This window comes from Vicugna pacos, chromosome 3 (assembly GCF_048564905.1).
Source record: "Vicugna pacos chromosome 3, VicPac4, whole genome shotgun sequence".
Taxonomy (NCBI): domain Eukaryota; kingdom Metazoa; phylum Chordata; class Mammalia; order Artiodactyla; family Camelidae; genus Vicugna; species Vicugna pacos.
Window position 1 is genome coordinate 106,063,158 of NC_132989.1, and position 12,299 is coordinate 106,075,456.

Below are 12,299 nucleotides of genomic sequence, written 5' to 3' on the forward strand. Positions count from 1 at the left end.
AATCACATTTCAAAAGTGAAGAACTTTTTAAAAAAATAAAATAGTTGTGTTGATAATGTTTGATGATTAATATGTAAACACATTATAAACACCTGTAACAAATCCCTTTTAATTATACTAGTACCTGGTAGGTAGTAAAACAAGCGCTTGTCAAAATTTCAAAATATCAAAAATTCAAATTCAAGAGATCAAATTCCTATTTCTCTGCATTTGGTGTGATTTCTAATTATTAGATGGTAATTCAGTAAGTAATGCAAACTGACCCTTTTCAACATTCTGATTGACTATTTAAGCAGCTTGTCTATTTGTACAGAATTCTTTGCCTCATATGGGAAATGCTTATCTTATTTTCAAGTTACAATATTTGCTCTTTAAGTTCTAGGACATTGTTCATTTCACCTTTGCATTCTCCATTGTGTCTAGCATTGAGTTTTGCATATAAAGTTACTCAACATAAAATTATCCAAAGAATAGTAAATACATGGGAGAAAATAACCCACCGTTGAGACCTGGAAAGAATCAAAGAGCTAATTCTTCCATGTGTGCTTCCTTCACTGGTCATCTCCATTATTGTAATTGATCCTAATGAACCACAACACAAACATGAAACGGCACCTTTTAAAGCATCAGTGAGTGCCTGATACACTTTCATCTTGGGTTCTTTAAAACTCTGTTTTCTGGATTTCCCTCAGTGTCACTCAATGGCTTCTCTCTATGGCTTGCTATTTAAATATCAGGGTTCTCCATTGTTTCTGCCTTTGGTCCTTTAATCTTTTTATTCCACGTGTTTTTTCCTGATTCTCTTGACCACCATAAATGATTATATCTTCTGTTCAAATAACTGTCCTAAGTACCAAAACTCCAATTACTACTCCTTTGCTGGACTCTACACCTGTACGTCTATCATAAATATCAACATCATCATTTCCAAAACCAAAATATACCTTTTTGCGCCTATCTTCACTCAGCATCAAAATAGACCCATAATTATTCTGTCCTCATACTCATTGAACATTCAGTAATTCACAAGCCGTGCACATTTTATTGCCTAAAAACTGCTCAAACCTTTACCCTCATCTCTATTCCCTCAGCTAGTGCCTTTGTAAAGCCTCCCTTATCTCTTGTTGCCACTGGATATTCTTTCTAAAGCATTACTATTATTAGTGTTAGTGATATTATTTCTAAAACATTGTTCTTCCCAAAAGTACTGCATTCTAGAAAGTTTCTTTGTATAAGAGTATAATAGTACCATTTTCATGATTTTATTTCTTCAATGTTTTTACAAAATTATAGGGAAATACATAATATCAGAAATAAATTATACCATGCCCTCACTGTTTTCTCTCCTTCTGATCTCTTCTTAACATAGAATGCACAATCATTGCTGATCAGCATTCCCCACCTTTATAACCATCCCTCTATGCCCACTTTAGTACACCTTCTTCTAATTTTAAAAGCCTGTTAGCCCAAAACTAAGCTGAAATATTCTCTCCCTTTTTAGTTTCCATTTAAACATTTTCTTCTCCCTTTTAAAATCTTCTGACATATTTTTCATTCTATTCACCAGGCCTACATACTCATCTTCAAATAATTGTTAGACTTTTCTATTACCATGATTCTTAGTGATCTGTGTATAATGATTGTAAAATTTAGTCATATTAATAATTACAATTATATACATTTTGTATAATTATATATGTATTTTTTCATTAGATCCGTCAACTTGAAGACAGAAGAAATCCTACTGATATATTTAAATTCTCAACTCCTAGTAGTTTATTTGGAACATTAAGGTGTTTGGTGTTATTTTGGAGTAAATAATCAGCATCATGTTTGGTATAAAGCATATCTCTTTTACTCTTGACGTCTGAGAAATGACCCCCTTCTTTTTGACAGCACTGTCTCCCACGAAAGCTTTTGGCTCCAGTTTCCCATTTCCTTTGTACCCTTAACAAATTAAGCAGCTCTCTCTCCCTTGTTGTCTCAGGTTGTCTCTGTCAACCAGTCCCTCACTTAATGTACAGAAAAGTACTCTTTACGATCAAGTATTAAACAGCTCAAACTCTGCAAGATATACTGTCTCTCACCTCCCTACCCACTTCTCTTACTTCTTTTCCTATTTCAGCCAAATTTCTCATAAAAGAAACCAAACTTTTGCTTTTCAGTCATCCTTGCAGCCTCTGAGAATTCAAGCTGTGGAGCACAGCTCAGAAAATCCTCCCAGTCTTACAAGACTGGTGCCACTGGAAGTGCATGGCTTGTAGGTCCAGCTGGGTGCTCAGAGCAGCTCAGCCAACCTCCTTCTGCCTGATACAGGCCCCACTGTCATTTCCGTCAGCAGCTCTCCCATTCCACACACTTGCTCCTAGCCCTTCTCCCAGTACCTCCTGATGGGCTTCTTTACCATCACACGTGGTTTTAGTGGTTATTAAAGTTGAAAATGTCAAATTTAATCCTATCCTCCATATACATCCTTTTAACCCTCTAGTTTTAATTTCATTTATTTTTGCCTCCTCTACCTGTTCTAAGACCCACAAATCAATATCTAGATTATTATTTTCTATTATACCACCTGCTGGTTTCTGAAAACCCAACACTTAAGAATATGGGCTTTGAGATTCAACAGACACGAATTGTGTTTCATCTGACAAGGCAGTTCACCCCTTCAACCCTATCTTTCTTTAGATGTAAAATAGGATAACATCTATTTCACAGAGTGTTAAATGACATAATGTTTGCAGAATTTTTAGCTGAGAACTTGTTATGTACTGACTACTCAATTACTCCACAAATAGAAATAATTTTATTGTCATTCATTGAATAACTAATATGTCAGGCACAATTCCAAAAAATGTGAGGGAAAAAGTGTTGGAAAAATTCAGTTCTTTTCACTGGAGCTTAAATTGTTGTAGGAAAATGCATAAACAAAATTTTAATATATAATCAAGAAAGGATGAATTCTATAACAAAACCAAACAAAAAACGAGATGGAGAAGAAATAAGTGTATCATGTATAAGTCACCTTTTCTTTCATTACCCATCTTGAATATCTGAAGTCCATCTAAGCTGCATTTCTCCTCAGTAGGTTACAAAGTCACGTGGAGACTTTATTTTAGAATGTTTCTCAGTATTAGTTCATTCTGCTCATTCCCACCATGAGCACACTGGTTCTCCCTCCGTTTCCTGATAGAGACCTTGGTGAGTTCCCCCTACTGACTCCTCACAATCCCCAAGGTCTCATTCCAGGATAACCTACAACCTTCAGATTGAGGGTCTCAAAGCACAGTTCAGATTTTATCACTTTTCTTTTAAAAAAAAAAAATGAAAAGCTCCCAATCACTGAATTACTCTCAGCCTAGCTTCCAAATCCTCCACGTTTTCCCCTTCTTCCCAGTCATACGTCCCAGGCTCTTGTGTTCCAGCCGACTTTGCTTTTCCTCCAGCACCCTTCCCACATCTCCTGCTTCCTTTGAGTCTGTAGGTTTGCTTATGATATCCCTCTCCCCTCTGTTGTGTTTTTCCTCTGCCAGTATTTTTTTTTAATTCTCTTTTATAGGAATCATTGCAAATGCCATGCTTCTTATAGCGTCTTTCTGTTTCCCTAGAGGAAATATGATCTTGCTTTTGAGTACTTGTTGCTCTTTGAGCGACTGATAAAGAAGGTATTAATCACTCTCCTTTGTATTTTGTTTACCTGAGAATTCCTTATCTACCCAGCAGCTTGTAAACTCCTAGAAAATGTACTTTTACTACAGTGCACTGAAAACACCAAGAATACAAAACGCTTGTTCTCTCCCTTACTTAATTACTTTTCTATTACAGGGAGTACAAGGCCTAATACAAAGAGTTGCTCAAGAAATATTTGCTGAACTGAGTCAATTAAATCAAGGACGTTTGTGTCTAATAAGTGTTACAACACTTTGTAATTTGGACTTTGAGTGTAACTCCATGACCATACCTATCTTATGCCCTTTTGTGGTCTTCATTTACAAGACACTTTAGCACTTACTACACATTTTTATTAGTATTGTATGATGCTGAGTGTGTAACACAATGACTATGGCCAGGAATTTAATTCCAACCGAGAAGTAAGGCGGGGTTACGCATTCCTATACAATTTACTTTAATAAGAGCAGTAATGTTTTATTACAAAGGGAAAGTAACAAAAAGGTTTGTTGACCAAGCAGGGTGAAATTGAGATAAGCAACCACCTCCTAATTAGAAATATAAAGAGACTGCATTTCTAGGCTTTTGGCTAAGTGTTGGAGGAGGTCATGGAGAGGACGTGGCTGCAGGCTGACCTGAGAGCTGGACCCGGAGAAAACAGAGGTTTGTCACCCCTCCCCTGACCTTGGGATGTACATCCTGCCCACTGCTCCCACAGTGGGGCTGTCTTCAGGGATGCAGCCTGGAGAGAGGAATGCGGTGTTCAGACCGTGTGGGCTATACATGGGACTGAACCCAGTTCAGGCCTCTGTATAACTTTTTAAGAACCTGGCAGGCAGGTACGGGATCCACTCGTCTTGCGGCTGCCGAGACAAGCCTGGTATGTAAGTTGCCCTGTTTATTAAACCTGCTCCCCACCCATTTGAAGCTGCCTGCCTGTTTCTATGGTCTCTCACTGCCTTCTGTGTGCAGGGGCCAGTATGCAAACTGAGTCTAAGTTGACCCCAAATGCTTTATTTTTATTTTTATTAATTTTTTTCCCCTTGGAAGTATCTGGGAAGTAAAAACAAAGCAAAACAAAAAATACCCAGCCTAGTCTTCAATGGTTTGTTTTGTGCTTTTGTATCATGGTCAGTTATGGCAGTTGAGCAGTGAATGTGTCACTTTAAGAAGAAAATCTTCTTAACCTTGAAGGGATGAATCAGCTGTGAAATGCTCTGTTGGATACATTCAGAGGAATCCTTTTGTAGATTTATACTATAAAATTGAAAAACATTTTGTACACTGAAGCTTGACTCAGGCTCTAGTTCAGTAATATCTGCAAACATCACCTCTCTTTCCTGATGAGAAACAGAATTATAGATCGCTATTTTTCTGGAATAAAGTGAATAACTTTTAGCATCAATCAATATCACGGAGTATTCTTTAATTGATCCAAGCCATATAGGCACAGTTATTTCCAGAAAAAATCATTTGTCAGTGTATGTAATTCTGCTCCTGTATTTTTTCTTACATATTTGAATTAGAAAGATTTCTTTTTTGGTCACACATTCCACTCTGTGGTAATTCCTAAAATGATAATGGACAGCAGCTGTGTGATTATAAATTAATATCAACTGGATAAGGAGAGGTACATTTTTAAAATGCAAAGCTGTGCAATAATACTAATCTCGCTTTGAGCCTCAGCTGTCTCTATCCCTCTCTCTAACAGGAGATAAAATGATGAAAGATACTTGGCTAAACTGCTGGCAAAACTCTTACTGTTTGTACCACCCTTGGAAAAGACTCTTGGGACTAGCAGTGGAATCCTTCCTATTGATTGGCTGGTTAAATAGGGGACTATTAGCTTCAGACAGGCTGGATTGATAACACAGCGGCAGCGAGGGCTGAGGCTCTGAGCCGAGCGAGCGTCGGGGTGAAGAGGAGAGCGAGCCGGCAGCGCGAGGTGCGGGGGGCTGGCTGTGCACCGTCCGTCGCAGCACCGTGTGACTGCGGGTGCCCATCATCCTGCTTCGCAGCTGCCTCGGTCAACAACTTACTGAGGTGCCTTTTCTTTCACAAGAGGATGTCAGCTCTGAGCCCCAGCGAGAAATAACAGACTTCACCTTGGAATAGTTCATCTCACTCCTGCTTCATTAAAAAAGGATTTTGAAAAGAAAGCCAAATCAAGTCCCCTTTCCAGCCCCACTTTGTTCCCGAATTGGACAGAAACAGTTTCCTGCTTCAGGTAAGAATATTACGTTTCTTCATCTCTGGATTTCTTTTCAGTCAGGCACAGCCAAATACAGCCTAGCTTTGCGTGCTTTAAAACCTGAGTTTGCAGTGATGCCTTAAAGTAATACAATGCACAGGCACATCAATTTAGAAATGTGGTAATGCATATTTATGTGAGTGTATTTGCTGTTTTATCTTCAGGTACATGTAAGTTTTTTGTTCGTTTGTTCTGTAAGGTAACTAGGCTCTAAATTTATGAGCAGCTAATCTGTATGAAGAAGAGAATTCAGCAAAGTCCACACTACAATGAGCATTTTTACTAATAACCTTAAAACATGTTCATATATGTGGTTCTTAGCTGTTAAACAACTTTGAAAAATAATAGCAAAGCATGAAAGGACCCTTACTGCATTAAATGTCTACTATTAGATTTCATGCAGACACCGAAGCTACTATGTGCTTTTTCAGTGATTGTCAGTGGTAAGTTATTTTTTCTAAATCTGTCTTTTGATTGCAGACTTAACTCTTCAACATAAACACGATGTGTCTTAAATGAAGTGACAATAGACTGCCATCTCATTATGGCTAACTTACTGATAGCTAGATTTTGGTCTTAAGAAAGTACTGAGCTAAGGTGAAGAAATATGACTCTGGAGATGTTTAGCTGAAGCTGCAGTTCCATCAATTAATGATTGAAGTGTCAGTGATAGTACATGCTGGTAAATGTCTCCGGATATATAGGAACATTGCACTTATCAAATTTTCTATCGGGAACAGGGATTTTTTTTTTTATGTTTCTGAGGAAAGGGACAGGATGGAATAGGAATAATGGGTTGAGGCATTGCAGTATTGATGTAGTTGGTTACTCTTAGGCGTATAGGTCACAAAATGTCAACCGCTAAAGAGACAGCACTGTGATATCAGACAAAAAGAAGGATTTATTTCATCTTTGCTAGAAGTGAAATGATTTGTGAGATTTTTTGATGGCAATTTATTTGCTTTCGGATCAATGAAGAGGGATATTTTACTCCAAGAGATACCTCTGATTGCCTTTGAAGTGAAGTTCCCTGAGTCACTCCTCCTCGAATCAAAACCAAGCTTCCATCTGTGATAAGTGCACAAAACTTTTTAATATGTTGTACAATGTTTCAAAAGAGAACACGATTGCCAACACTCTTGGGAGCCAATGTAACTGAAGTTTGGCGTATTACATACTCTGAATGGCTGTGTTTGTGTGTGTTTCACCCTTGCTATATTTTAAACATAACTGCATATTTGAAGAATACAGCTTTTCATGGTATCTATTTTGTCTTCCAAATGTGAAATAGCATTTTCATGTTTTGTAGTAGCATAACTATTACAGCTATCTAAATATTTCTAATAACCGTATCAGAAGGGGATGATGGGACCACTATTATACCTTTTTTAAACTGCAGTCTGACTAAAAGAATAAAAATGTGTATTAGAGAATATCGAATTTTTTAATCTATGAACTGAGTTGTTTGAAAAAAAAATCACCTCTTTTAGGTATTACGTATGAGAAACTAATGCCAAACTCTGGACTGAGGAAGGTGGCACTATGGACCATACAGTCATGTTATATATTAGCAATATTATATCAAATCCACATGCAGCATTTGTCTTAAATCTGTTATACTCTTGTTTAGTTATTGCTTTGCATATTATGTTATACTATCATTTTGTGCAGCTTATCCAAAGTTTATTCCTTCCACCTTATCACTTATACAAATAATATGACATCTCATCAAAGGATAGACTGAAAGTTTAGCTAATGAATCTAATAATTTTTATAATACACAAAGTTACTTAAAGTTTCATGACTTTTGTTGCAACAATGCTGATGTCCAAGCTATTTATACATCACAGTTTTCTTATAGCGCTTATTTATGGGTTATATTGAGGTATATGCCGTAAAGAAAACTAATTCTCAATTGCACTGTGTGGTTTTATGAAACCATTAATATTTTAGCATGGATAGATGCAAATCTTCATATTTGATTTTTCCCATGAATAGGCATATCTTTTCTTTAAAAAGACTTTTTAAATAATGTCTTAAATGATGTGCCTCTTTTACTTAGGCGTTCTCCTTAGCTCATCCTCATCAGTTTGATCTCTTTTTTTTGGTTATCTTACAAATTCTGTAATTACTCCTATAGGGGGTTTGATTCTCCATATTCTTAGTAGGAAATGGTATCATGATTGGGAAAAAAAAGCCAGTTCTTTTTAAAATAATATTTCACACTTCCCAACTATGTAATTAAATGTCTCCTGCATTCCAGATCAGTGCGTCTGAGCAGACACGATCGAGGAAGACAAGTGTCCTAGCAGTCATGTAAAAAGCAGTGTGATTCTGAAAGCTAGCAGTTTACTCAGTCAGTTCAGCTTAGGGATTTTCGCTTTTCTGTGCGTCTTTGACAGGGCTCCATTTGACCTTTTATTCAACTTTCCACTCACTTCCATGGTATCAGATGTCTTTCTGATTCTCATTTCAGCCACAGTGAACCAACAAGAATTGAGAAAGTACAGCCTATTTTGTTTTGATAGATATCTGAACCATTAGGGGGCTCTTTCTTCCCATGTTATCCTCAGCAAACCACTGAAAGGTTGTACTGCTTTCTTAAAGTATTTCTCTGTTTTTAAAATGTTGAGTGCTGCTTAACGTAGGTTTCTCCTATTCCCCACAAAAAGAAACATTTCAGATCAATAGGAATTCTTTATTTTCACAGGAAAATGAATTTGTCCTATGCTTCTTAAGTTTCTTTTCTGTTTAAAATATTCTTGTAAATTAAATGCTTAATTTTTTGAAATAACAAAGACTTCACATAGTAAAATGATTGATTTTAGGTAACTTTAAAGGTTGTATGTTATGCAACTAGCATCCTAAGAAATGTTAAAATAAGGAAAAACTAAAGGGAAGAAAGTCATTTTACAATTGTCTGTAAATATCTGTGAACCGCACAGAGAGAATGAGTGACTCTGGGCTTACATGCAGTTTGCTTTCAAGAGAGAACAGCAGGCAGCTAAAAGAGAGTATTACTTGTTTTCTACAAAAATAGACATGGAAGAATTGAAAATAAAAGGATGGTTTCACTATCCGTACACATATAGAAAATGTATTTTTAAATACTCCCCCCACCAAATTCTTCATTGTACTGAATGAAGTTTTCATAAATATACACAGAGGGTGATGCAACGACTGATTATGGGGAGAAGGGGTGTTTCCTGTATCACTTCTGGAAGCCATGCATATTGAATTACACTGCAGACTTTCTTAATAAATGGGAAAACATCCCTTCCATCTCTACAGCAGCTAATGATGTCACCTTACTGCAGGACCTGCACCTTACTGCAGGACTTTGTCAACACTTAATAAAGTCCCTGTGCAAAAGCAATCTGTTTTGTAGGTCTACACTTTTCATCACATGGTAGCAACTCCATGGAATGAGAAAGAAGTGACATTCACTTTCTGAGAGAGATTTATTTGGGGAAGTTGAGAGCAGGGCAGGGATTCTGCCCAATGAGTCATGGAATTCCAGTCCTTTATTGAAAGCCTCACTGGCTTATCAGGGTAGAAGAGTAGTTGCTTAAATAAAATGGGAAGATGGAAATGGTACAGTCATTTCCTTTACTGGTGTTTTGAAAGTAAACATGTAAGGATTTTATTCTTTGTTTGAAAATTTGCATACCTTGAAAGGAGTGAATTTTGAATGCAACTAGGGTAACAATATGCGTAGCTGTGTGGAAACTATTTCAAGTATACCTGGAACAGGCTGGTATATAGTTTAATGCAGTTCCTTCTCATAAAATTTTACTTTATTAGCTTGAATCATTGAGCAATAAGACTTGAGTAGGAATCCTAATGCTATGGTTTGATGTAATTGGGATGAAAAATATTTTAAGAAATTTAAATTTCCTCTGCTAGAAAGAGGTGGTCTTTTATGTTAAAGTAGGACAGCTTTGGACATAGAGAAAAGGTCTAAAACTGAAAATTGGACAAAAAAAAAGAAAATACAGTGACTGTATGATTTTTTTTTTATGTCACAAAATTTTACCCAGAACCATGAGGTAAATATAAAAATGCAAGTTAAATATTCACGTTTTCTGTTTAATAGTAAAGAAGTGAAGATACCACTGAAGTAAAACTTTTTATACCTCACATGATATGAGGACAAATCTATAGAAAAGTGAAAAGTAGAAAAACCAGTATCTGGGATAGATAACTACTAATATGATGGCCTAATACCAGATTTTCAAAGGAAACAAGATAGTTCATTGCTATTGAGCTTAATCTAATAGAATGAGACAGATGATAATAATTATTAGAAAGCATGCATCCGTTTGTATATCTTGTTGCTATTACTGTGAACTGAATTATACTTTAAAACAAAATAAAATAAAATCACTCCTGAGCCTGTTTGCCTTCTCAAACTATGTGTATGATTGGGTGAGAATGTATCTATGTATATATATGGGTATATTTTTTATAGAGTGAAAATATAAATCACCTTTACTGGATGACATGATTTGTGTTCTGTATCTTTCATTTTCCACTTTAATAAGTTACTCTTACTGTATTCAAATCCTCTCCTACCACCAATACATACCCATACACAGACACTGTGATTACTTCTGGTCATTTTATATTAAAATTTGCTTAGCTATGACCTTAGATTGGTCCATATTAGGCCTCTTCTAATGGGCATTGTTTCATGTCCATTAGAACTGTGTCTTTTCTTTAAAATATTTTTTATGGAAGTATCATTGATTTATAAAGTTGTGTTAGTTTCTGGTGTACAGCAAAGTGATTCAGTTATGTGAGTGTGTGTATGTGTGTGTGTGTGTGTATGTGTTTTATACATGTATTCTTTTTCATGTTCTTTTCCATTATGGTTTATTGTAGGATATTGAGTATAGTTCCCTGTGCTATATAGTAGGACCTTGTTGTTTATATATTTTATACATAGTAGTTTGTATCTGCTAATCCAAAACTCCTAATTTATCCTTTTCCCACCCCATTTCCTCTTTGGTACACATAAGTTTGTTTTCTATGTCTGTGAATCTGTTTCTGTTTTGTGAATAAATTCACTTGTGTCATATTTTAGATTCCGCATAGAAGTGATGTCATATTCTATTTGTCTTTCTCTTTCTGACTTATTTCACTTACTGTGATAATCTCTATGTCCATCCATGTTATGCAATAGACATTATTTTGTTTTTTTATAACTGAGTAATATTCCATTGTATATATGTACCACATCTTCTTTATTCATTCATCTGTCAATGGACATTTATGTTGCTTCCATATCTTGGCTATTGCAAATAGTGCTGCTATGAAATTGGGGTGCATGTATCTTTTCAAATTATAGTTTTCTCTGGGTATATGCCCAGGAGTGGGATTGGTGGATCATATGGCAACTATATTTCTAGTTTTGTAAGGAACCTCCATACTGTCTTCCATAGTGTCTGCATCAATTTACATTCCCACCAACAGTATAGATGAGTTAGTTCCCTTTTCTCCACACCCTCTCCAGCATTTGTTATTTGTAGACATTTTAATGATGACCATTTTGACCACTGTGAGGTGATACCTCATAGTGGTTTTGATTTGTATTTCTCTAATAATTTGTGATGTTGAGCATCTTTTCATGTGGCTATTGGCCATCTGTATGTCTTCTTTGGAAAAATGTCTGCTTAGGTTTGCCCATTTTCTGACTGGATTTTTTGTTGTTATTGTTATTGAGTTGTTTAAGCTCTTTGTATATTTTGGAAATTAAGCCCTTGTTGGCCACATCTTTTGCAAATTATTTTCTCCCAGTCCATAGCTTGTCTTTTTGTTTTGTTTATGGTTTCCATTACTATCCAAAAGTTTGTGAGTTTGATTAGTTCCCACTTGTTTATTTTTGCTTTTATTTATATTGCCTTGGGAGTAGAACTGTGTCTTCAGTCATGTAACTGATTTAATTCTTGTTGTTTACCAAATTCCAGTTACTCCAAATTGTAAATGAGAGGATTTTCGCACAGGGTTACTGAGAATAATGGAAGATAATCTATTATTATACATTTTATTAATCACAGAATGGGTAAAGTATAAGTAAAATATGAGTAAACTTTTTTACTTGTCTAAGGAATGTACAGATAATACTCATGTCAAGTAATCCAATTCTCACCTATGACTGGCAGAAATAAATAAAGTGGGAGAGGATCCAGTTGCAAAACATAATATATAACAGTAGCATTTTTGAGCAGACATGGCAAAGGGGTTTCAAACATTTATAACATATCCATTTTGTTAAATGAATGGAGTTAAGTTTTTAGATTAGTTGTAGGTTTACTGAAAAATGAGAGGAAAGAGCATAGACTCCCCCCATAGCCCCTCACTTCCATCTCCTCCCTACCTT

General features: G+C 35.9%; 1 protein-coding gene across 1 annotated transcript in view; it reads left to right on the forward strand.

Moving 5' to 3' along the window:
* Nucleotides 1-5,655: 5,655 nt before the first annotated feature.
* The window catches only part of CDH18 (cadherin 18), an 889,079-nt gene continuing 882,435 nt past the window's right edge, over nucleotides 5,656-12,299 (forward strand). Inside the window, exon 1 of the mRNA XM_072958825.1 lies at nucleotides 5,656-5,893. The gene's annotated coding sequence lies outside the window, so the exon portion shown is untranslated. The remainder of the gene's footprint in view (nucleotides 5,894-12,299) is intronic.